The sequence below is a fragment of the Drosophila teissieri genome, chromosome X (assembly GCF_016746235.2).
Source record: "Drosophila teissieri strain GT53w chromosome X, Prin_Dtei_1.1, whole genome shotgun sequence".
In the NCBI taxonomy this organism is placed as follows: domain Eukaryota; kingdom Metazoa; phylum Arthropoda; class Insecta; order Diptera; family Drosophilidae; genus Drosophila; species Drosophila teissieri.
Window position 1 is genome coordinate 2,166,155 of NC_053034.1, and position 27,339 is coordinate 2,193,493.

Sequence of the window (27,339 nt, forward strand, 5' to 3'; positions counted from 1 at the left end):
GGTAGTGGGTGGTGCTGGTGGGAGGTGGTTGGGCGAACGAAGGGCGTCGAGGGGGCGGGATCGCAGCTGTTGTTATTCCGGCCCGCTTCCTCGGGCTCCGCGGCGCCTTTGTCCTTTTATGCAGCATTTCTAAACCAACTGACAACATCAAGAGCTTGCCACTCTGTCCAACCGCCCAACCGCCCACACTTTCCACACCTGGCCATGCCACCCACTTTCCTATCCCCCATCAGGGCAATTGGCCGTGTCGCGGTGCACTGTAAAATAGGCAACGCTTGTGGTAATGCCGGCTTGCCATCTGTTGATGCAACCAGGGGGTCGTCGGTTCCGTTCCACAAGCCGAAGCAATCTGCAATCGAATGCCCAAGGCCAAAGCCTGTCATCCACACGTGGCCCGAAAAATGTTGCCTTCAAGGATTCATTCCGTATCCACGAACTAAAAGCCCGACTAAGCCAAGGTTGTCTAGCTGGAAATTGCACGAATCCAATGCAGTTTGCTATTATTCAAATTGTATTGTATATTCCCCTGTTTCCCTTTTGTTAACACGAGTACTGAGAGTACTGAGCCTCGATTTCGAATTTTACCACACTTTGGCTTGCCAGCCAACTGGAAAACCCCGCGAGCCGTATCAGTTACGAAATTAATTGTCCCACATCGCATCAGTTAGATGATCGCAGCCAGCAATCAAATCAATGGCACAAATGGCCCCGGGCACAAAGAGTCCATCGCAAAGGATCCGGGATTTGGGTGAAGTGGCAGGAGGGGAATTCAGTTAGTCAGGTGCATTTATCAATTTACCTGAGCCCCGCAGCACAAATGCCAACAATGCTGGCCAAGAGACACGATATGACACGAGTCGTGGATGGAGGAGGGAGGATGGTGCATGGAGGAGCCGTTTGGCCCAAACAATGATGGCTAACAAACCAAAGACGACACGGACAAACGGACGAACCAGCCAACGCTGCACAAAGCGAAGTATCAAGTTCACACTATTCTGAATTGTAATATGGGGAAAGTTAAATTATTTTAAGTGCATTCCTTAACCATAACTTGATATTCAATCGCTTGTTTTAAAAGATCAAGTATCATTTACTTCCTAAGTGGGTTTAGTTTGAGAGTTTAGTATTAATTTAGACACCTCTTTTCTCGCTGTGTAATAGCTAACTTCCGGCAGTTTGGCAGGCACACGGCGCAGTTGCAATTGTTTTTAGCCCAACAATGGACACCTCCTTCTGGCCCGGCTCCTTGGAGTCCTGGCCCTGCACTTGCACCTGCACCACTACCACGGCACCTAAATCTGTATCCGTATCTGCATCTGTGTGTGTATCTGCAGCTGTATTACGTATCTGTAGCTGTATGTGCACCTGAATCCTGCGAGACAATGGCCAATTGTACGGATGGGCCAGTGTTCGTAGTTGTAATTAATGCCTCGGGCGACTGGGATCTTGGATCTTTGACTAGTAGGCATTGTTTGGCCCGGAGAAACAATGGCGACAACAGCCAGATACTCGTGGCCCTGGCCTTAAACAAAAACAATAATAAAAACACAAAAACAACAAACAAATGCAATAGAAAACAAAACGAAATAATACAACACAAGGGAAACCAAAAACAGGCCAAGCACACAGAAAACAACTTAAGCAGGGGCTCCATCATCATCACAGGTCGTCATCCCAATTGGAAAACTGGTCGAGAACGGTGATGGAAAAACCGAAAATGAAATGTTTTATTAAAGCCACCTCCTCTGCCAAAAAAACAGACTGCCTAAATCGGATTTTATATGCATAAAGAAGCTGAATCGCAGAGGGAAATGTTTCCGTGTTATTGATATACACATACATACATGCGTGAAAAGTAGTTAATATCTGGTGAATTTGAAAAGCAATATCAAATTTCCGTTTTTATATTCGGTCTTACAATTTAGGCATTTAAAAACATTTTTATTGTTGTTTTAATTGTTGATTTTATTTAAAGAAAATGGTCTAGAGTTGACTCATAAATTGGCTTGAGCATTATTAATACATGAAATGGAATATTTTATTATGACTTCTATCGATTTATTCAAACCGCAATTGTCTACCTTTTTATTGTCATTTAAAATGTATTATTGCTTGGTTAACCAAGCAACTCACTCAAATAATCATTGTGCCATCAAACCAACTGCCTTTGTATCATGTATATGCGGTATTTAGATCAATTCGAATTTCAATTGAATACAAGTGCTTTAAATTTCCTCCTTTCTGACCAATTTGTGAACGGTATGCAGTTGACGGGAAGTGAAAAGGCAGCAAACTAGCAATGCACTATGTTATTTGCTTGGTTTTATCAGGTCAATGGAATAAAATCGATAATTAGCCGAGTGGATATCACGCATACGCCGCATTGGCCGCATTGGCCACACAACTGTTGACAAAACTGTGGAACAAACTGTTTTGCCTTTCACACTTCTGCCTGTTTTGGCAATAAATCAGAATTTAATTGGCATCTAATGTGCCACTCACTGGCCAATGCAGCAAAATGGCCGGCAATGCATATTTAATGGATCAGCATTATAATGACATTATTTGGATGCTAATTACAGCCAACCGAAATGGGGCGAAAACCGCTGAAAAACAATTGCGCTGAAAAACATTGAACGGAAAACCTCAAAATCCCAACAAAACATCAGGGCAATTTAATTTTCGAGCAATCTTCCTGCCACTTGAGGCAATTTACCATTTTAGCCACACTCCATCTGCTTGGGCAATCAATAAATCTAATGAAAATTTCTTCGCCTCGGCCTGTCAACAAATCGAACTTGTCCTTAGTCGACACTTGGCGAAAATCCTAAGTCGTGCCTTCAAAAAGTGTGAAGTGGGCTCTTAAATGAAATCTTAACTTGGACAGAATGTAATTTATTGATAAGCCAATTGGACTGGCAGAATATGGCCACCAAAAGCACTGTACAAATTAAGTGCTGATTTATTGAAATTTATTGAAAGAGGAAAACTAACTTAAACGATAGTGCACTCGGCATCTTATGAACATAAATAAGCATGTTAAGACAGCCAAAATATGAACTATGATCACTATCACACTTTGTCGCCCAATTTGGCGCAGTGCATCGACCATGTCCTTGCCCATGTCCATGTCCTGGCCCTCCGGCTTAGCGTGCAATTCAATTCAATTAAAGTTGCATAAGGCCATCGGACAATGGCCTCCTCCGCGTTCTTTGGACTCCGGACTTTCGGCCAAGTGAAATGTTCACTTTGATTTAACCACCCAGCCCGCTGCTCCATTGACCAATCTGACGTTCAGTTTTGTGACAGGAATGAATGAACAATGGCTTCGTTGTCCTTGGCAGCTTGAGGCCATAACATTGGGATGAAAATTAACGATGTGGTATGGGCTGGGGATGGGATGGGCGGGTATGGCCAACACTAAAAAGCCGAGAAAGCGGAGAGCACACATATTAAATTACCAAGTGGCAAGTCAATTGGCATATGTCAGCGTGCCACACACTCACACACAAAGGCGAAGGCATCCACGTGCAGCAGTAGCAACAGTAGCAACAGTAGCAAGAGTAGCGACAGTAGCAGCACTCTGCCGCAGTTGCCAAGTTAAATGAAGTCAAAAATGTAAATTTCATTTGCCAGTTGAAGATGTAGAGATGGAGAGCTCAACGCGCAGAAATGCAAAATGGGAAACCGAAAGGCGCAATTAGAGGCGGGGGTGTGTGTGGGCGTGGCAGTTGGCGTTGCCAAATTACAGTTACCAGCTGTTGCGCCCAAAGTCAGAGGACTTTGTCTACGGCCACCGAGAAATCCCCAGTCCCCCCACAAAAAACACCACCTCAAACATTTTCCGCCAGCAACATGTGCCTCCATTTTCCATGGCAAGTGATTTGCTTGAAGGAGAAATGTGGAGACTATAAGATACCCTGTGAAAATCTTGTACGTGTGAAAATACTTGGTTAAGTAATGACATGGATTTCCACAAACTGCAGTAACACAACAAATTTAGCTTTATAGGATAATAAAATGCCGGTATATCCGAAACGTTCTCGTTCCCCAAAAATACCGCGTGTAAAAATAGCAACGATAATAAATTTGTTGGTGGAAATCTGGTAAAACGCATTTTGCGGGCGAACAACAAGTAAATGACAAAAGACATAATTTCATAATTAAGTGCACAGCAGACGGGGGGATGGGAGAGGGAAAGTGAAAGGGAAAGGGCAGCTATCGACGGGGAGAAAAGAAGGAAAATTTCCTTTGTTTTGTGGGCCATTAGCAAGTGGACTAATGATCTAACGAAGCCGGCGAGCTTTTGCTTCAGCTTCTGCTTCAGCTTCTACTTCTACTTCTGCTCGTAATTAATGACAAACGCCAAGGGGGGAGGGGCAGGGCGGGGCGGGGTGGTAAAATGGCTGGGAAACTTTCCCGGCAAACACTGGGAAATGAGGCAATTTCCCAAAAACTCAGAACTTGAAGCCAAGCAATGGCGGCGAGTTCATTCTTCAGTCTGTCAAATAGAGATTCCGTAATTGTCTGGGGATATTAGCAGGGGGTGGAGGGGGGGTTATCAATGCGGATCCATCCAATTGTGCGAATGATATATGTTCGGGTAAATGCAATAAATCGATGTGGTTCAGGATATGCGCCCTCAATTAGAAGCGACTGCAAATGGGATTAATTTGCTAAGATTTTAAGTGACTGGTGACGTATTTATTCAAATATTTATTTAAATTTCAATAAAGCGGCGTGCAATGCTAACCAGCTCAACCGAATCGAAAGTGATCAACTTGCATGTGTTCCTGATTGGCGTACATATAGTTCCAGTAAAACAAAAAAACAAAAAAAAATCTAAAAACCTAAAAACCTATCAAACATGTGTTCTATTCGCAGTTCAATCAAGTTGTTTGGCGGGAAAACTGCTGTTGCTTTGGCATCCGCTTTTACATTGTTTTTTTTTATATATGTCCTTTCTATTTTCTTTTTTTTCTGTACTGCATTTCGCCCAATTGGAAAATAAATCCATGTGGGTGGAGAAGGGGGTGGTCTGATAGGAGTACGATATCGTGGCAGCTGCGTCATTTTGGCATTTGGCAATAAGCAAATAAATAAATAAATCATTTGTATGCATAGCCGGCGATATATATCGCCAGATATGGCCAGGAATTGATATGGTCTATGGTCTATGGTCTATGGTAGGTGGTCTATGGTAGATAGTGTATGGTAGATGGTGTGGCATGTGTGCGCCACCGAGGCGATGAGCAGCACTTGAAAATGGAAGAGTGGTGGAGGAAATGGAACTTGACTGCGTTGACAGCAGACGGCGCCAAATCGGCTGACTGCTGTTCGCCGCCCCCGCAAAACGGCACACATGGCGTATGCTTGATATGCCTCCTCAACCATTATGAATATGTTGTTTTTTTTGTTTTTTTGCCAGCAAGGGTGGGGGGGGGTTTCGCGCCCCTAAACATATTTCACACCGCTGGCACATTTATGACTCACACATGAGTATCTCCGTGAGAAACTATTTTTAGGAACTTAACAAAGAAAATCGTAAGAAAATAGCGAGGGAAAGTGTATTTTTAAAAGCAATTTAAACGTTGCTTTCTTCTTTGCTTACCCCGACATTCCGGCTTCCTTATGTATTCCCGATCCGCTTTTCCACTTTTCCCCCATTCCTCGTCGTCGCCTTTCAAGTGTCCATCAAGATGTTTGACAAGTGCGCTGATTTGGCCGCCTCACTCCGTGGAGCCTCATCCCGCCCAGAATTGTCTGTGTGAGTCATTATTTGGCCATGCTTGCAATTTCCGCTGCCCAACCATCTCCACCTCCACCTCCAGCTCCATCACCGTCTCCATCCCCCTATTCCATTTCCATCCCGGCCATCACCCGGAAGTTGTTAGTCGGGCCAGGGCCAGGGCCATGTTGTTTCGCCCAGCTCGACTCCTACTACTCCTACTACAGCCCTAATGAATAATGCAACAGTTTCTCTGGGGGGCGCTGAAGTGATGTAGCAGGTAACCCCAAACGAAAAAAATAAGGTTGCAATGGCAGCCAGCGAGAGCGAGAGAGAGAAACTTTCACCAATAAAATATTCAAATCGAATACTTTGCCAGATAGCAAAGGAGAGCAAAGGGGAAGGAAAGAAACGTTTTTTGGGGAATATGCTTTAAACTGCAGACGATGATCACCTGTCCACTGCGCTTTTGGCACAGATTACTCGTACCATCATAAGCTTGTCCCATCTCCGCGGTCTCCGCCGCGCTTCTTTTCTTGCAACAGAAGCAATTTAGAAATAGTATTTTAAATTAACGCCCTTCTCCTAAGCTATGTGTACAGCTTGCACAGCTCACTTTCTAGTATAGGTTGATTTTAGGATAGTACTCACATTTGTCAAGCTCAAGAAAGGAAGTAGACCCTGTAAAGATAAAGCAAAATTAGCATGTCAAATTGGCCGTCAAATTAAGTTGATTTGAAATATAAACAATTTTAAAAAGTATCTATTTTTTGTTGTTGTTGTTGGTTACATAATATTTGTGACAAGCCCAATCACCGTATTTCACCGTATTCACCCTCAAGTCGAGCGAATGTTTATCAAGTGTTAATCCAGTCCTTTCAGTGCGTTAGCCATTGGTAAACGAAGCCATGAACTAGGTAAACATTTCCAGTTTCGGGACAATTAATCAAATATTTTTTCATTGAATTTCCACGAGAGTCAAGCTGGTCAAGGGGGCCGAATGTTGAACCAAGCCATATCACATGACCATGGCCCAGGTTATACTTGGCCTCTGCTCTGATCAGGGATCCCGTCCCCGGGGGCGTTAATGGGCCAACTGACAGACAGGCCGAATGATGGATGACATGACAGTGGTAGCCTTTTTTGGTCTGAGTTATATGCGAGTTACGCGAGTTACGCGTGTTCGAGTGTGCGGGCAAAAACAAGCGAACTATGAGCCCAAACCCCAGTACTTACTATATGTACGGCCATATATCTCAGCTGATGCCTCTCGCTTGTCATAAATCGCATTTGTGCATTTGCATTAGATGCAGCTCGTTGGTCGCAATGAGCAACAATGTCAAACTTACTGCCGCCATCGCCTTCTGCATGCAAATCTGGCTGGGATGCTATGCAAATCCTGTTTTACAGCCACGAGACTGTGACTGTGACTCTGACTACGACTACTACTACCAGGACTATATATAAATGCGCTCTATATGCATGTTTTGCTTAAGGCCGAGGTCTGTTCTATATCTGTAAGGCTACGTGGACTATATGGCACCATCTTTGGCTTTGGATTTCGCTTTTATGGCTTACGACGGACATAAAATATGAATGGATTAACGCACACACTCGCACGCAGATAGCCAGAATGCAGCCGGGCGACGAATGTGTCACTCTTTAATCCTTCCATGTCCTTAAGGATACTTTGTGTATGCTTTAAGTTTGAATTTATTATTGAGTACGTTGAGTTTACTATCACAAAAGTCGAAGCCTTAAAAAATAATATCGAAAATAAAAATAAAAATGTAGGTATAGCTAGAAAGTGATTTGCGTTAGCTTTATAGAGTTCTTTTAGTTGTGCATGCCTTTTAACCGAAGTAATAACGAAAATATACCAGAAATATTAAGTATGTACATATTTAAGAAATGCATTCTAGAAATTTTTAGTATATATATACTAGAAATATTTGGTATATAAATACTAGAAATATTTGGTATATAATTACTAGAAATATAAGGTATGTAAATACTAAAACCATTTAGTATATAAATACTAGCACTATTTAGTATATAAACACTAGCACTATTTGGTATATAAACACTAGCACTATGTAGTATATAAATACTAGAAAACTGAAGTTTATTTTCACCTTGCCGAGTAGCTTACGTGGCCCCAGTGAGAATCGCGGAGGAGGGCGCAATTAGCCAAAATATTCAATTTTCCTAATTTAATTCGCAATTCCCCGATTGTATGTGTGTGTCATCTTAAGTTTGCAGTCTTTGGGATAGTCTTTTGTCTCCCTGAAGTGTGTGCCTATCTGTGTGTGTGTCTGCTGTTTGCTGTGTGCATTTGTGTGTGTGTGTGGAGCCTGTCATTTATTTATTTTATGCCACATCGAGTCGTGTGACATCATTCGATTGACATAACGATGACGGCGCGAACTTATCAACTCGCTTTAAAGATGATGCGATGTCTATTGCCTGATGATTTTTCCTAAAAGTTTCTTATTCTTATTTTCCCCATTTTCTGCCACTTGTCACCTTTCGCCGCCGTACTTTGTTTACGGACAGGCGGCGCAATTTACACTTTTTTTTAGCAAGCTTTCTTTAAAGGGGTTTTTCCATCTTTTATTTTTGCGTTAACGCCTTGAGCAAACTGTAAACAAAACCGCACACAACCATACAGTAAAACTTCCATAAGGAGAATTGTGTATTAAATATTTACATATGCATACATGTATTATGGAAATTTCTTCTGTATATGAATTTTATACATTAATTTAATAAACACACATATATGTATGTATTTTCTTCAGCTGCTCAACTTTTCCGCTTTAGCAACGGATGTCCATGTGCCAAGTCTAATTGCTTTGGCCTATTACCGGCCAAAGAAAATGGTTTCCAAAAAGGTAAAGTTCATCAAGAACGTGACTGTTTTAAAGTAAGCGCCGCAGCGCATAAATCAACAATATATGTTGAAGAACAAAACAAAAATGGGGGAAAAATCTAAAACCGAAAAGAAATTTCCTACATTCTTTTTTTGCGTTTTTTCGTCTTTATTTTTTGGGTTGCGTTTTCTGTTTGATTTGCGGAAAACATAAGAAAGGACGGCGGTGGAGGGTCCAGCAAGCGGGTGAGGGTAAAGGGGGGGGGGGAGGGACAGGCGAGACGAGACCCAGTTCGCAAAGTAAACAAACGGCAAATGAAATGCCGCCGCCGACGTCCGTCGACTGAAACTATTAAAAATGAAATGGGCTGTGCGAGAGCCCCGCCGCCCCTGCGCAGAATCCCCCCTCCCCATCCCCCTGCCAGTTGATGAAGGCAAAGGGACAGTGGGACAGAGGGACAGTGGGCCCCACAGACGAAGCAGCCGCCGTGGGCCTTTTGCATCTATAATGCATATGGTCACGCAGAATGGGGGGCAGGGCCATGGGCGTGTTTGGGTCGGTGGGGGGCGGGGGGTGGTGGTGGTGTGTTTATCTGTTTACTTACATGCATATGTATCTTACAATATGTATGCAGATAAATACAGCAACAGGAAACTCTGGTGATTTAAAATCACTTTTTACGGACCCCAAAGGTAGGTATGTAATAATACATATTTGTCACTATTTCCATTATCTAAATTGATTGCCACAATGTGAACTATGCTAATAAGAAACTTGATAGTTATTAAGTAGATGGAGTAGTTCCCATGACGCCCACTTTTTAGCAAAGTTAGATAATGCCAGGACTTTTAAAGTTCTCGCCACGAAAGAATTTAATCTCTTGATAAAGTTTTTCAACACATTTTTTTATTTTTTCTGATGTGGTCACTCAACAACAACCTTTGTTTCAAGTGTACACATTCATATTGTTTTTTTGTTTTATGGGTTCAGTTCAGTGTGTTTTATATATAAACTTCATATGTACGTTCATATCTCCCCTCAGATATGTTCATTTGCATACGCTTTGCACATCGCCAGGTTTTTTGCGAGCGTTTCACCCAAACTTGAAGCACTATGATGACCCATATACAGTCGTGTACATGGACAACAGTGTGCAATGGAGAAGTGCGTTTCAAAACAGTAAATAATAATACAAAACTATACAACGAATAATTTAATCTGCCATATGATCCATAGTACATGTACGCTATACCCGTTTAATCAGCCAAATTAAACGATTATATTGTGTGAAACAAGTACTTCCATCAACACATTCATGAAACGCACCGTATCGCCGGTGTATATTATATATTATATATGCCACAGATAACTGCACTCGACGCACTGCAATAACTTGGCTGAAAGAGCGCAATGAGCCCGGGTGTTTATGAAATATGCAAATGACATCAAATCGCTGGCACTTTGTACCTGCCACACAATTCCGCACAATTCCGCATATTCCGCATTCAACACTTTAAAGACCTTTTGATTGCTCCCAAACGATCGATGGATCGATTGATTGTGAAAGGGCTTCTCACTTGGAGTCCCAAGTTCCAAGTGCAAGGTTGAAACTCTGGCCATGATTGATGGCCGCAAATAGAAGTGGTAGCCCCTTCAAGTGGCATCAAATGAGTGGGAATTTGTCTGGGAATCCATGTAAATGCCAGGTCATAAGTCAGGCAAGTCCTTGTGAGTGAGCGCTTTCTCCTTGAGTGACCAGCAATTACCATCCTGGGGACATCTTTTAATTTGAACCTACCTCCCCCGCAGACACCAGCAGTACCGAAAACCCATGGAAAGTAACTCCCCTCCGCCCAAAATTTTCTTCCCACTGGGTAAACATCAGATGAATGCTTTGTGTCCGTCGCTTGCCTAATTTGTTTTTCTTTCGAGTTTAATTTGAAACCTGGACAACAACGTCTTAGCCTTGGCTATTCGGTCTCGGTTTCGGCCAACGTAACGTAACGCAACGCAACAGTTTGCTTAGTGCAAAGACCAAAAGCAAATTTTCCTTTCACTTTTCCAACGGAGCAGAGGAAGTGGGCGGTGTGGGCGGTGTGGAAGGTGGAAACTGCTGGCGCTGCGTGCTCGGAAAATGTGTTTATTTAGGATAACTTAACTGATTGTTGTTGTTCCTGCTCTCGTGCCCATTCTTCTCGCCAACGCGCCGCGCCAACTCTTGTTGTTCTTGGCCAGTTGACAATTGGCCCCAGAGAAAAGCGATGAGGGAAATGGGGCGGCGGAGAAAGTGGGCGGCCAGCAGGACAATGGACACTCGAAGGCGCGCCACGTGCACACAAAGCGCATTGTGGGAAAACCAGCAAGGCGGATGAACAGAAAGGAACAAGTTGGGAGCTACATTCTCGGGGAGTTTCGAGACTATCTGGATACCCGGTATTTAAAAAAAAGGAAACTATAAACACACAACGACATCCATTGTTCGCGCATTTTCAGTGTCCAAAACTTGCAATGAATATGTTAAATCTAGAAAAAGACTTGTGAAAAAAGATAAAAGTATGCATTGTAAAGAACGATGCCTTTTGACTCCTGAAATTCAAATACTTTGTTGCAGACTTTTAAGCCACTTTGGAGGAGTATAAAACAATACGATCTGGAATCAAGATAAGAGATATACCTCGCCGATCTGCGATTGTCGGGTACCAAAAAGCAAAACAGCGTAGAGCCAACCAAACGGCAATGACAACGGGCTGAAATGAAATCGCGACCTCCGAGAGAAAAACTCGCAACCAGCTGACCCACAATTTCCGCCCGCTTTTCCGCCCACTTTACCGCCCACTTTAGCGCCCCCCCTCCCTTTGCAGCACACTGCTACACTTTGTTGTTATTGTTGGCGTTCTGTAATAAGCAGTAAATACGCTGAGAGCAGCGCAGTCGACGGCCATAAATCAACGGATGAAGGATGCAGGGGGCGTGGCAGCCGGTAAGGCGTTGTGGGCGGGGCAGTCGGGATAAAAGCGTGCAGAAACAAAAACACAAATACAAAATAAAAAAAGGGCGAGAGCAAAAAAAGCAAGCGCGCTAAAAGAAATCACAGTAATTAATTAATATGCCTGGGTGTTTGTGTGCGTTGAGTGGGAGCCTCATAAATTAATTGCCGACGCCCTTTGTCGGGCCACGCCCACCGGTGCAGCGCCCCTGCCGGCGACAGACAGCACATAATCAAAAGATTTTGTTGCTCTGCTGTTTTATTTTATTTCTTTACTTTTAATTATAATTGTCGGCGTACATAAGTCGCATTGCATTTGTTTTCATTGCTTTTTACCGCCTTGCCTCTTTTTTTTTACGGGCAAGGATTAATGTGGCCATACGGGGGGGGACATTTTTTGCCTGCTATGCAGCGCTAACCAAGCGGAATTCCAAATGAATCACTTTAACATTTTTCAAGAGACAAACGCTTTTTCAAGAATTTCGGGCGTGCAGACTCGGAAAACATACGCAATGGAATATATGCATGTACATACATGACTAATTAGCTTTATGTGCTTGGTAGCTTTTTATAGTCTCCGGCTAAGCCAAATGCTGTCCAACTTATTCTGCGACGTATGTAGTATATACCATCAGGATCGAAAATTGCCTGCCGTGTGCTGTTTGCAGCCGGCAAGCAGTGCATTATGCTGAGCTTAAGCAAATTTAATCTCCATGGCCTGCTGAAGTCTGAAGTCCTCCCACGAGATTAATATTTAAGCAAATTATGCCCATTGCCGCACCGCTGGGCAAGGCAAGAGAATAAATCGTGGCCACATATTCGGCCCGGAATCATCTTCTGCTGCCCGGGTCTAATCCCATCCGATCTGCTGCGAGCACAGGTGCTGCAAGTCACTCGTCTCTGGCAGCACGGTTAAGTTTGAATTATGGCGCACATGTGGCTGCTCCATGGGTTGCTCCTTTTGCTCCAGCCACCGCCCTCTCTCCCATCCCCTTCGACCGGCGTGTCCATGAAAATCTGACACGCATAAATCCTGCCCAGAAAAAAGAAAAAAAAAACGAGGCAGAAGGAGCAGGAGAGGTCGGCGCCGGAGAAGCAACAAGAGCATGGGCAGGAAAAAATGAAGTGGCAACTGCGGCAGGCAGCGGGAAACGGAAGCGGAAACAACGTTAGCGGAAGCGCATGTCTAACAAGTTGCTGAAACTATGCGGGTCGGCCAGCACTGAGCGAAAAAGTAGCCATACATCAAGTATACAATATAAAGTTGAATAAACAAATGGAGTTGGTATCCATTCCAATGACTCTTTCTTCATTTAAGCACACTAGTTAATGGTATCGTATTCAGACATCTAATTAGGTGAAATGCGAGGCATTAGTTCCAACATGAAGTCCAGGTCAGTGTTAAGTATAAGGACGATATTTTCGGCAGTGTAGTGAAACAAAACGGCGGACCATGTCCGTGGAAAAATAAGAGGCAGACAGCGCGCGACCGAGTCCGACGTCGGAATTGCGCGAATGGCCCCCAAATGTGATTAGTGCACACGGCAAGTGGCCGAAACGAAATGGGGAAAACTGAGAAAAACTGGGGGAAAGTTGCGCCAGCCAGCGCAGGTGATGCTGACCCCCCCGCCCCATTTCCCTTTTTCCCCATTCCCCCCTTTCCACTTAACTCCCTCCTCCCTTTCCCGTAACCAGCCTTTTGAAACAAACACATGTAGCAGCATATCCGAACAGATGTACGCCTGAATTTGCTGCCTCTCGCACCCGCAACAAAGTTGCTAAGTCGCCGCTCATTTCAGCTTCAGTTTCAGTTTCAGCTTCAGCTTCAGCTTGGTAAATCCTTTTTATGCCATGTCCTTGTTGCTTCTGTTTTTGTTTTTGTTATTGTTGCGGTTGCTCCCTCGCCTCCTGAACCCCCCTCCCCCCTCGCCGTGCGCCCGTGGCTCAGTGTTTGTTTGCCTACTTTTAGTGTTTAGCCAACGTCGCATAAAAATAGAACAGCAGCCACTGAAAACAGCACTACTCCATATGGCACAGTGGGTGGGAGAAGCAAAATACCAGGAAAAACTATTCAAACCGTTCGAAATTGCTCAGCGTTTAAAGGTCAAAGCCCAAAACAACATAAGATTTAATGGCGCCAAAACTGAAACATCTAGCTAATAAATACACATGTCTCTGCTTGCTTTGAAATATATATTTACATACGCTAATGGTAAGTGTGTCAAGACTTATGAGCTCACTTTTCAAATTTTCAAATGATTTAATATACCCGTTGCACACGCAAAGTGTGGTTACCAAATCCACTCAAAGCCCACTGTTAATAAACTGTATGGTTTTGGGCCACTGCTTAACTTAGTGCACTCCCCCGAATAATGAACTTGGAACCACTGTGCGCGGGGATCATTGCATTTTGCGGTTGCCACTGTGGTCGCGTTACCGAGAACAGAGCAGAAAGCTCTCCTGCTGGTTGTCGTCTGCGTAAAGGCTTAAAGTATTACTGTTACAGTAGTTGCCAGTTCCCTGCCACGCCCTCCGCCCATTCGTCTATCTGCCCTTCTGCCACGCCCCCTCGCCAGCCGCTGCGACAGAAACTCAGCTAAGCCAAATGTTGACGACGACATTTGCTGCTTTTGGCTTTCGGCTTTGGCTTCGTTTCTACTTTTCTGCTTTTTAGAGAGAAAGTATATGCACTGTAAGAAAAAAATATGACTATCTTGCAATCAAAAACATCAAATGCCTAAGCTAGCAAAGGGCTAGGAGAAAGACACAAATTCTGTTCAATGTTTTTTTGCTACCAGCTGATATAACTCTCATTTTGTGTATGATTTCTTCCAGTGCACCCTTCCCATCGCAATATGAGCAACTTTCTGTTACTGCTGCCGCTGCTGTTGTAGTCACAACAAATTGCTGTAAGCTGTGAAACTAATCTTGGCAGTTCTTTCCCTTATTCAGCCCCCCTTCCTCCTGCTTCTACTTTTTATTTGTTTATGGGGGAAGGGAGAAACTACTTCAGCGGATTACTTTCGGATAGTTTTGTTGAGTTTATTTTTAGCGGTTCGCGGAGCGGAATTGGATGGCGCAACACTCTCATTAGCCGCGAATAATTTGAGCAACCTCCCATTTTGACCAGCCACCTGGGTGGAAATGGACCTTCTGACCTCACGTGCGGCGCCACTTGGCCAATTTGCGTAGCATACTTACCAGCTGAACGCTAATAAGCGGTCAACTCAACACACAAAAGGCGTTTACCAACGGCATACATACATACATATACATATACATTTACATATAAACTCGAAGCATAATGTGCAAATAATTGATTGCCTGTTATGTGGTGCTCACCATTTGAATAAGAGTTCACTTCTTCTCTATTAATGGGGGATTTGACCATCAAATGATTAAGTTAACAAAGCTATTTAGCTCGCATTGAGACTTTGGTAAAGAGATCAAGTTAGACTTTGACCCAAATACGATTTTTCGTAACAGAAATAAAACAGAAGAAGTAATCAAAGTCGAATCAATTTGGGTGACACCACTCTGGAATTTGCACATAAATTGATCCACACCAAATCAATTTCAGCGAGGTGCACATGTATCTATTTTCCGATTTGCAACAAATTGAGCCATTTCCATTCTATTTTTGGCTGCAATCCCTCAAGGATTTACACTCCATCACGACTGTTCAGTCATTCCCATTGAGAGAGTGCAGCGACTGACTCAATTTGCCTTATCGATATGGCCCCGATTCCCCGAGTGAATCTAATAGAATAAACCAATTGCAAACAACGGATACAAATGGCCGGCAGAAAGGTGAAAGGTGAACGGTGAAAGGTGAGAACTGAGAACGGGGAGCGGGGAGATACCCCCACCCAACAAACTGTTGCCCATGTGATGACAGGCTCAAGTTGTCGTTGTTTTGCTTTTTGCTCTCGTTTACCTTGGCTGCTTTCACTTTGTGCATTTCCGTCAAGCGGAAATTCGCGTAAATTGCCGGCATGTCCACTGGAAAAGTGGGTGTTGTGTGGAAAAATGGGCGCTGGGCTCTGGGCTTTGGGCGGCAAAATGGGCGGTTCGGAAACGGAACGGAAGTTGATGCAAGTCTAGAAACGAGTGCCAAATGCCGGAAGCTCATGGCATACTTGGGCGCAGGACACAGGACACAGGACACGGAGCCAGGCAGCCAAAATGAAAGGCGGAATGGAACTGTTTGCCGTGGCCAACGACAAATGCAATTTTCCCGGGGACTTGGCACTACATAATAAAAAAAGGAAAAGAAAGGCGGTTCATTTCGGAAAGCAATGAGATGGCGATAGTGCAATGAACTGCGTGTAATTTGCGAAAACCCAACTGGTAGAAGAGCTCCTTGTAAAGAGAAAATCAGTAATTGATTGATGAAAAAGATTTTTACATTTTACAATATAAGTGTATGCCTAGAAAACGCATATAAAGAACCTTTTGCCATAACCTCGTCCCAAGAAAAGTAACCAATTTGTTTATCCAAGGGATAATTTCAAGTTTAAGGTTTATGTTCCTTTGTATTTTATTTAATAGCCCTTTCCGTCTTTGTTTTGGTTATCAGCCCCTAAGCTTCCTTATCCAGCCCTTTCGAATAATAAGCAACCTATTTGCCTTGGCCACCCCTAACATTTGGTGTTTGCTTGCCACCACCTTGGGCTTCGTTGCCCTTCGTAGCCCTCTCATTTACCATCCATCTATCCCTAAATCCAACTGTTTGCATCTCATCCCGGGGATTCGGGGGATTGAGAGCCCGTTCTAATCCTGCATCCCTAGGCCCAGCTCCTCAATTACTGGACTCAAGGCTGTGGATTTGCGGTGGCCATTACTTAACCACCTTGGCGTTATCCCAGGTCCTTGTCCCTTAACCCGCTTTCAAGTGCCTCACCTCGTTAGCCCGCCCCACACTGTGCTCCAAGTTCTCCATTAACCCCACGTTATTATGTTTTTTTTCTCCTCTTCGAGTCTGAGGGCAATCCACTCAATTTTTATTCGTTATTTTCATGTTGGCAATGCAATAAAAGCGGCCCATTCATGGGGACTGCTTTCTTGGCCATTGGGATGCCTAGGGGCACCGCCATTCTCGTTGCCATTTTGCGTATTCTGCCTTTGGCGCTTTGTCCCACCATTTACTTCCCTTCATTCAAGGATCCTTTTTTTCCCGATGCCATAACATGATGAAGTGATTGAAGTGCCGGCGACTCACTGGAATGACCATTAGACATGCAAAACGGCGACGTGTTGCTATTTATGCTCGTTTAAGGCCATTCCCCAACTCCCCGGATTTTCGGACTTTACTGCCGTTTTCATAAAGGGGCCACATTGGTTGGGACATTTTATTATATATTGTTTTATTCTTTTCTTCACCCACGGAATTAACTTTCTGTAGACTTGCAGTTTGTTTGTTGATTGCTGCGTGTTAATTGGCCACGCAATGGCGAAAAATCGACTTAACCACCGCCCACTGAACCACCCGGTTACTCCTTCTCCTATCCTTTTTGGAAGGACCTTGCACCTGACCCCGAGTGTTTATTTTTTTGGGGCCAGAGAGTGCCGGAGATTCATCTCGGTGCGAAATGTATGCCAAGTGGCATCCGCTTGGCATAATGAGCTGCGTCTACAATTGCTATGGCCTTGACATCTGCCTATCGGAGGTGGGGCAAACCATGGCACCACCCAACTACCCACCCAGTTAACCACCCACTGGCCCCCGTGGCACATTTGTTTTTATGCCCGAGCATCAACGCAGTTTCCATAATTTCAGCATTTGTATAAAATTTGCCCAAAACACAGTAGAGCCTCGCCAGGAGGAAAGCACAAAGAAGGTTAAATTGATAATATACAACAAACATTAATCGAAGTCTTTAAGCTGTTTGCAAAAACCCTTAAATGGAGTGCCAGTCCACTTGATTTCAATCAAGAGTCTCGAGCCGATAACCATAAGTATATTGCCTGGCTTACACCTGGCCAATCATATTAAGTCCCCCGTTCCGCTGGCTCCACTGTATCGAGGTGGTAAGCGATGCTATCATTAAGGGCTTTACGACAATGCCGGGCAATAAAATTAATTAAAATTCAATAAATTGACGCCCCGAAATGGAAACATTCAAATGGGAGCTGAGGGAGCTGTGATACGGATCCTTGGATGGTTTGGGGCCGTATTCAAGGGCCGGGAATGGGCATCCCAGTACGAGCTCACGTTTCGCTGGAGGATTCATCGCTGATGTTTAACATGGGGAATTGCTGGGTAGCTGCGGGTGTTCGGTGTTGGGTGTTGGATGTTGGGTGTATTTTGGGGTGGTTAAAGAGGGTTTCGTTCTGCGGGCGCCTGCTTATGTTAATGCCCAATTACAATTGTTGTTCGCATTTGCTGTTTGCGTTGGAAATTGTATTCTCCGGGTAATAGGAGAAGCGGAATGGGATGGGTAAATATTGCTGAAAGCGAGACAAACATTCGGCGCGATATTACAAGGGGGAATTTATAAGCCGACGTAGAATGGTGGCTCGGTTGGGTAAAAGAGGTCACGAGAAAAGATGAAAAGAATAAATATGATAAAATTGGAGTAAATACGTTACGTATGCAACCAAATATGCGGCTAAAAATGTCAGTTAACCGAGGATTATTATTATTAACAATTTCATTTGGGATATATATCAAGCTATTTAAAGAAAAAATTCCGTTTGACATTTCCACATTTTCCCACCGCCCCTTTTCTATCCTTCAGCTCTGCACTTGCCTTATAAAACTATGCCAGACACAACAGAAATATGTATAATTTGTATGCGAGGGAAAGACGAGGGACAGCCAGAGATTCGAAGGGCTTAAGCAGAATTGGAAACTGCACTTGGACCCAAAAAGGACACCTTGCCAAAGTGCGACAACGGGGCTTATAGAAAAATGGGGGAAAGCCATCGAAAGGACTTCTGTGGCAAATTGAATTGTTCGTCATTGAAGAAAATGGCAAGTGATTGGAAAGAAGGCAGCTGAATGGAAAGATGAGGTGCTGCGAAGTGGCCCAAGAACCACATGCATAAAGAAAAATGCACATACTCTTACTTATATGGGATGCACAGAGAAAGCATACATGTCCTTAATGTATGCATCAAATATTTAAATTTATTTATACGTCAGAACTGAGTACTGTAGCTAGAAAACCATATATACATACTTCTGTATATTTTGTTATTTACAAAAAATGATTTTTGTTCAGTGCTTAGTGTGGGAATCTATACATATGGCAACAGTTGGTCCATCCAGACTTCACAGTCAAAACAAAACCGAATGCCAAAATGAAGACAGAAACTGACAGCGGAAATTGAATCACGCGAGTGTCTGAATGTGTGTGTTTGTGTATGTGTGTGTGTGTTCAAGGGTGTTTCTGATTGAGTGGGTGTCACACATTTTCCTTGGATACGCCTTAACTAAACCAGAGCTCGTCGTGCTGCCCATCAATTCCAATCAATGAAAACAGTTCGTTGAACGATTTAGCTTTGCTTTGGCTTACTGGATCAGCTGATCTGATTCACACAAAATTGGGAAGTGCTACACTTACGACCTACAATATTAAAAACAAATGTGACTTTACCCCTTGCTATTTGCTTTAAGTCCTGTAATTTTGTGTATAATGAAATTCATTTTAATTTAATCGTGCTTCAACTTTCCCACTTTCAAACCCCAATATGTGAGCTTTATTGAATCCAAACTAAATTTCACTTTAATAGCATCCCAAATGGCCAAGTAAAAGTTTGATTCAATAATGCGAGTACCTCGTGAGGAAAACTCTGCACATTTTGGCTCGTTTGTCCACCGCACACTTACTTTTTTTGCACACTTTCCTCTGGATTCCAGGGGAATGAAATATGCTCGCATTCAATTCACTTCATGTCCTAACCATATTTTGACAACTGTTACCGCAAAAACAGAAAACCAACAGAAACAACGAAAAGCTCCCAAAAAAAAGGGAAAAACAAAAACCAAAAAAAAGACTTAAAAAAGAAGCAACGGCTTGGCCAGCTGTGGCATCCACTTGTGGTTATTTGTTGTCGGAACTTTTGCTTTCTACCCTTTCCCAAAAATTCCTCTTCCGTTGGAAACTTTTATGCTTTCTCTTTTTTTTGTTTGCTGTTTGGCAATTTTAACCAGCGCTAATGTCTCTGTATGTTTGTGCGCTTTCCACCAAGGTTTTGCACAGAAGAAGAGCAATCCGTTTTTTGCCAGCTCTAAGCTTGAACAACAAATTTTGAAAATTTCATTTAACCAAGGCTTTAACCAGCTTTCAAGCAAAAAGGAATTGTCTACTTATAGTGCTTTATAAAATTAATAACAGTGCGTATACTTAATATTCGAATGGACTCAAAAGTCAAATATCACGTATACGTACAGTTAGCCAACATATCTTGTTTTCGAGAAATGTTAGCCCACATCAAATAACATAATACCCACTAAACAGGGCTTTAATAAGCTTCCAAGCGAAAATAAATGGTCTACTCACAGTGCTTTATAAAATTAAAAACAGTGCGTATACTTAATATCCGAATGCACTCAAAAGTCAAATATCACGTATACGAACAGTTAGCCAACATATCTTGTTTACCATATAGGAATATAATGCTCTTTTTTTTGTTTTCGAGAAATTTAGCCCACATCAGATAACATCATACCCACTTTCCATTCAACTGCCTTACAGCCATTTATATGTGTTCCTCGCATACATCTGTATAATTAATCATATTTTATGGGCTCAATGTCGATTGTCGCCGACATTGTTGCCATATCATTTTCGTGCACTTGGAATGGGCGACACGTACATAATTGTTGTCACTTATTCATTGCACTGCAGATAAAATTAATTAGCATATTTGACACTGAAAGCCACCGCCCCACTCCATCGCAATTTTGCCAATGGATTTCTCGAATTCCGAATGCTTCTTCTTTGATCTGTCTGCTGTTCTCTTTTTCCTTTCAAAGGACCAAAGTTTCGCAATGTCAAGATTTTCGAATTAAAATTCATGAAGAGCCACAGTCAACGACTTTCAAATTTCATTTCATTCATTTCCCTGACAGCCGTGGGGCCGGAAAATAAGAATAAAAAACCTTTAAGCTGCAGACAGTCTTTAAAAATTATGTTTATGATAATTATTATTGCATATATATGCACGAGTGAATACATATACATATATATTTAAATTTAGCTTGGTCCCACCAACTTTTGCTGACATATTTTCACAAGTATTTAGAGGAAAGTTGTCCAAACCTCGGCCTTTCTCTAAACTGTAAAATTCATAGCCATTTTAGGAGGATGACAAACCGGAAAAAATTATAGTTACATGAGAAACATATGAATTATAAATGTAAATAATTTGTTTCTTTGTTTTTCCAACTTGGACAATTTTGGTAAACATTTTGGTTTATATTTAAACAATTTTGTCCTTTTATTTATTATATAAACGCTGGCCAAGAACACTTGCATTTTTCGCTGTGTAGGGAAGCTGTTGCTGCTGAGGCTGGCAAACTTTTTGGGGCAGGGTGCTCACACAAAAACAAACACAGGCACAGGCACAGGTGAGTGGGGTTTGGGTGGCAGGGCTGTTTTTGGTGCTCACAATGAGCGGGGTTGGGGCTGGGTGAATGGGAGTTTTGGGCGCTTTGTTGCCCTCCAGGCAAAGGGCAATTTTCAGTTTGAATATTTTAGCTGCTAATTAAAATGTATTCGCGGTTAGCAAAACGCGCGCCTCCGCAGCTCCTTTAGTCCTTCCCCTTTTTCCCACCACCCCTCCCATTTTCCCGCCTCTATTTGCCGCCCACTCACTGCCGCCGCATTTTCCCGCAAGGAAAGTAAGGAAAGTGGGAGAAAAGTTCGCTCGTAGATGAAGCCGCAAATAAACAGAAAACGTAATTGCATGTAGTAATTTCAAGGCGAGGAGGGAGAGCGAACGAATCATGGAAAATGCAATGACAAAAGTCCAGCTGCATGTTGCAAGTTGAAGCCGGAAATGCTGCTGCCATATTGAATTTGCCCCAGACAAGTTGCTGTTGTTGTGCGGAAATGGAGTTGAACCAAAATGGCAGGTGGAGGCGCACAAACATGCCTACCTACATTCGTACATAGGAATGTACATGTGTCTGGCCTGAAGTCCTGCGATTGCAACCAGGTCGAAGGTTAAGTGCCGGTACGTGGGCGTTGTAGGCGTTGGGGGCGTGGTATGTGGCAGAGATGAATACCAATGCTGCACTTGCGAATATCTAGAGTTGCAATCCCAAACAGCTGCAGGTGATTTGGGCGTATAAGCCCAGTTCAGCATTGAGTTTTGAACAAGAAGTAGCTATTCAAATACGGTTAAGACTTAATTAATATACGGAATTCGAGGTTGAACCAAATGTTAGGCACAGAAATTAATAACATTTCAGAGCAAATAACACGAGGCGTACACAAACTAAAGTTGGTTGATCATTAGTGGAAATAATTGAATATTTTTCATTAAAGTAATAAAGTAAGTCAGTTTAGTTATTTAAAACCTAAGTACGCTTTCTGTACCGTCTCCTTTTCTGATTTTTTATTAAAACTTTAACGTCAACGATGTCCACTTGAAATGAGTCGGCCAGAGTGCCTGTAAAAAGGAATATTCCGTAAGTAAAGTCCCAGGAATTTCGACTGGAGCATTCGCGTAGCACAAAAGCTTATCTCTGGGACAACTTGGACTAAATGACAGGTAAGAGGTGGCCCAGAAAAGAGAAAACACTGGTAACGTATGAACAAACGGCAAGTCTGGCCAACTTCTGGCCATATCTGGTAATGAGTGAGCAACTGCCATCCGCTCCCTTTTTGCTCTTGCAACTCTCGTAACCTCTCACCTTCAAACTCCGGAGTTTGGGAGCTCGGAACTCTGGGAACTCCGGACGGAGAAGCTCATCAAATGCGGCTATGTGGCTGCATCCTCCGACCTGCCACGCCCCCCCGCTGCCCAAGCCGCCCTTCTCTTTCTCATTAACCGCTGACCGTTCGACTGAAGCTCATGAAAGTTCCTCCGCCCTTGCAATTTTTACAGAGAAAGAAATACAGTCATATTTTCTATATAATAATAAAGAAGGATCTTTAAGGAAAATCTGTTTCAAAAGACTTTAAAATCTAGTAAATATATGAGAAAACATGGAACTCTATTCTTAGAATTATGATAATGTACAGACAAGTTGTTTTTTGGCTTTTCTTGCAGTTCACCTGTCTGGTAGCATAATGTACAATGCGCAATGCACATGGGTATTTTGCAATATCCCTCTTTCCCCCTAGCGCTTTCTATCTCTCTTTCTCTCTGTCGGTTATGCCCTTTCTCTTTCTAACTGTGCTCCATCGAGTATTCAACTCGCATCGCTTGCAAAGTGACATGGCATATTTCAAGGTAAACATTCTGAATTTTGCATATCAAACGCGGGGGCAAAGCAAACAGCAAACAGCACAAAAGAAGAGTAGCAAGAAGAAGAGCACTCCAACACACACACACACACTAATGCACCAGTAGTAGTAGTACTACGTACTACCTATACACACACACCCCGCACACTCAGTTGGGTTTTCCGCGAATTGCTTGGCAGTTGAATGAGCTGAGTGCTCCCCCTGTAAGCCATGTGCAACGCGGAATGGTCTGTCTATGCACCACCCACCGCTCACTGATCGACCACCGCCCACTCGCCCTCCAATCCCATTCAATCCCCTCGTATCCCCCTCGTAACCCCCCTAAATGGCCACCGCTAGATGTAATTGTATAATTAATGAACGCTGCCCCGCCGTCGATGGACGCTTAATGCAAAAAGTCGGGTGAGTGCGGTGAGGATACTTTCCAAAAACGAAAATTTCTAAAACCGCTCACAACCGGTTAAATCTGCTGCCATCCCATCCATTGGCAATCCCCATACCCAAATCCCCAATCCCTTTTTACGAGGGTCGCCAATGCAATAGCGTCCCCTAAATGGGATAATGTTCAACCTTTAAACGGAGAGCGAAACCAAATGACATGGATTTGGACTTTTGAATTTGAAATCCATCTGTGGAAGCATCCCCAAATGGGCGTTCCAATATCAGTTCCGCTTTTAACTACGATTTAAGCCTTATGATGAAGTTTTTTAGTTTGGCAATTCAGGTTGAACCAATTTTAACCTCATATGATAGTAATTTCGTTATTGAATTAAAAATAAGTTGTGCGCACTATTTTATCTGCATCTCTTTTAATTGAATGCCACAATAATTACTTAGCCCGAATAGCGAAGAGAAAAAGCATATTTAAAATGATTTTCAATATTTGCCTGATATCAATTAAAACTATTTTCGCTTCATCCTGCTATGCAAAATGCAATAATTAATCGGGCAACCCGCTGGTTGCAAATTCCATCTCCATTTGACCGTGTCCAGTGTGTATGCCTCTCTTTCTAGTCTTCACTAGCCTTCTCTTTCGCTCGCTCTCTCTCTCTCTCGCTCTCTCACTCTTGCTGTATGAACTGGTCTTTCTCTGTCTGTCTCTGTTTACAATTGCCGCCCGCTAATTTATTTGAAAAGCCATTTGTTACCTTTGGCTTGCCTCTGTTTACATGTCCGTCGGGCTGTCCGTCCGGATTTTCAGTCCGTCCGGATTTTCTATATACCCACCACATATGTGCATGCGTGTGTGTTTGGCTGTAGGTTTGTATGTAGGTTTTGCTTTTTAGATATCGCTTAATGTTCGCGCATTACATTTACATTCACAATTACAACTTGCGTTAATTCAATTTACTGAAAGAACAGGAAAAATCCAAGGAAAACCACACAGAAAAGCTCAACACCACCCAGCACCCCCCACCATATGTGGAAAAAAATCAAAAACATTTTGCTAATTGTTTAGATATGTGCATAAAAATATGTGTGTAGACATGTGCCAACCCCCAATGGGCTTTATAATCAATTCATTTAGCAAAATCCGGACAAGTAAATAATGAGAAAATCTAAGAGAATAAATCGAGGGAAAGAGAGAGGGCATTTTATTGATACAGATACAGATCGAACAGCTGCCAATTGCCAAATGCCTCCAGTACTCGATAATCTTATGTACAGCCAAAGATACACACACACGCACACATATTCAGTTGGCCCGTTTATTTAGTGAAAAGTCGAGGAAAATCGGGGAAAATGTGTGCGCCTCTGTTTGTGTTTTGTTAAGCTTTAGTAAATACTTGAAAATTTAATGCCGTTTGGCCAATAATTAAGGAAAAAACATTTCCAATAACCCCATACACCCAGTGCCTCAGCCTCAGTCTCCCCTCCTTCCGCCTTCAATCGCATTTTCCCGCCCCAAAAACATTTTCTTTTGATAATTCGCTCAACAATCTGGCGCATTTCTTAGGATATTAATCATACGCACAGTTGGCAACTTTGATTTTGCCACGCAGTCAATGAAAATTTAAAATACACGAAGAGAAAAAGTCTTGCCCCGAGAAAGCACCGTTTCCATTTAATTACAAAATCACAGGAAATGACCGAGTAAAAAAAGAACCAGTTGGAGAATGAGAGAACAAACATCAATGAACAATTAATGTGAGGACAAGTTCCGAAAAAATTGGGCAACAGCAAGAAGTGAGTGAGAAATGGGAATGGCAGAAGAATGCAAAATCGAATTGTAAACAGTGTGTTCGATGGCACACAAAGACCAAGAAAAACCATTAAGAAAGCATCGGACAAACAAAAGCCAAAGGAAAATACTAAAGGGCCGATAAAAAGTGGGAAAAACCCAAGGCTGTGCTTTAAAATACTTCAGCACGGAGTCGCTTCTCTGTGATTTATTCTCTTTCTGTTCCGATTTGTATCTTATCTATCATGACTCTTTCGTTAAGGCTCTATTAACTTTCCATTAAGCAACAAATATTGGTTAACTCTTTAATAATACAAGAAGCCTTTAGTTTAATGTGCCTATCTACATATTAAATACGTTCTTATTGGTTATTATTTGCGAAACAATTAAAGCCCATTCCCGAAAAAATACACTTTTAAAAAAACACCACCTGCACGATATTCATTGAAATCAAGTTCCCATTGGCAGTTTTACTCACCTTTTTTCGCTCCGAAGGCCTTTTTTACTTGGTGGTTGTTGTTTACCTTGGATTTTCTCCTTTTCCGCTTCGCTGTCCGAAAACTTTTCGCTTTGTTTCAATTACAATTTTGGTTTTGAATTTTCTTGTCGAATTTTCAAATCGTATTCAGCTTGATGTTGTCTTTTATCTGGTGTCTCTGCCAAAGTCACAACAATAACCGAAAAAAAACAACAAACATTGGTTTTTTTTTTTAATGGGGTGTGAGGGAGCATGTGTGTGCGTGTGCGATAGAGATCGGCATATATACATATGTATATACATATATCGAACTATATAGAATTTCAAAACAAAAGTTGCGCGCCCAGGAAGTCCGCGATTGTTGATTGTTGTTGCTGTAAATCGGCCGTCGGCGTTCGATGCCAAAATACCTCGGGGTACCGATGAAAAAACACATTTTGAACACAAGAACTCTTAAAAAAAAAATGTGAAAATAGAAATATAAATTACATCCGAGCAATATGCAAGGCAATCATTCACGCTCGTTTATTATTTATTTATTGAGAAGCAATCAAAAAAATGCAAATGGGAATATTGAAAAACCGCATCGAAAAGTTGTTATTTATTTACAAGCTAATTTTCGGGTATTAACAAATTCAAAAATCACTTTATGGTAATAAACAAAAAATTCATAAAAGACGTTTTGAAATAAGATCAAAATGTTTAAAACGATTGCCGCACAGTTACAAATTCCATACGCATACAGTATTCTAGAAGATTTTCGAAAGATCTCTCGTTTGTTTTATCGTCAATCACTTTTTCGTTTTCTTGAAGAGTTCGGAACTTTTGGAAACACAAAAAAAAGTTTAAAAAAAAATTCGAAATCTGTTTTTGGTTTCCTTTTTGACACGCACTAATTAAGCTTAATTATTTGGAAATCTGGATGCCAACGGTATTTATTTAGTGTTGATTTTGGTGTGACTGCTCCTCTGGTGTTTTATTTACTGGGTGTGTGTTTCTAGTGGGTGGTGTGTGTATCGTATCGCTGGGACTCCAAGAACTACAACAACGCAGTGTTATCCGCTCGGAGGCTGAACGCCTACTGGATGTTTGGATGTTGCACGCGCCGAAAGCTTCCGCAGAATGTGCCTTTACGTTTGCCAAAGCACGCAACGCGTCGGCGGCGCAGTCGGCAGAGCAGCAGCGGCGTCGCTGTCAGCGACGTGCACGAACACGACGGAACACGAACGGACACGACCGACACACCGGACTGGACTCGGAAGCCCAAGGGAGATTTCACCAATCTAGCTTCGCTGAGGCTACAGTTTCAAGCGCAACGATTAAAAATATTGAAATTAAGAAATACAATTACCAATATGTTATAATCATAAAAATTTTACTTGTTCAAATGGGCCCAATCATTTAATTGTATTAGTATTTTAGCTGGAGTTTGTAAGCTAAGCTTTTACTTTATCAAAATTGTTGCTAAAAATATAAATAGTAATTTCATCATAGCTAAAAATCAGCATATGAATAAGCAATATTTAAACTAAATTATTTGGGCCAAATAGTTGACTAATAAATGCGCACGCGTCGGAGACTTTAAAGCAGTGCAAGCTAAGAAATTATTTGACTTGGTTAGTTTAAAATACTACATAAAAAAAACCAATAGAATTGTACCCCATTGAAT

General features: G+C 42.4%; 1 protein-coding gene across 1 annotated transcript in view; it reads right to left on the reverse strand.

Moving 5' to 3' along the window:
- Positions 1-26,739, reverse strand: part of LOC122624036 (voltage-dependent T-type calcium channel subunit alpha-1G) — an 82,047-nt gene extending 55,308 nt beyond the window's left edge. Inside the window, exons 1-3 of the mRNA XM_043803464.1 lie at positions 26,601-26,739; positions 25,671-25,848; positions 6,380-6,409 (exon numbers count right to left, since the gene is read on the reverse strand). The gene's annotated coding sequence lies outside the window, so the exon portion shown is untranslated. The remainder of the gene's footprint in view (positions 1-6,379; positions 6,410-25,670; positions 25,849-26,600) is intronic.
- Positions 26,740-27,339: the final 600 nt, after the last annotated feature.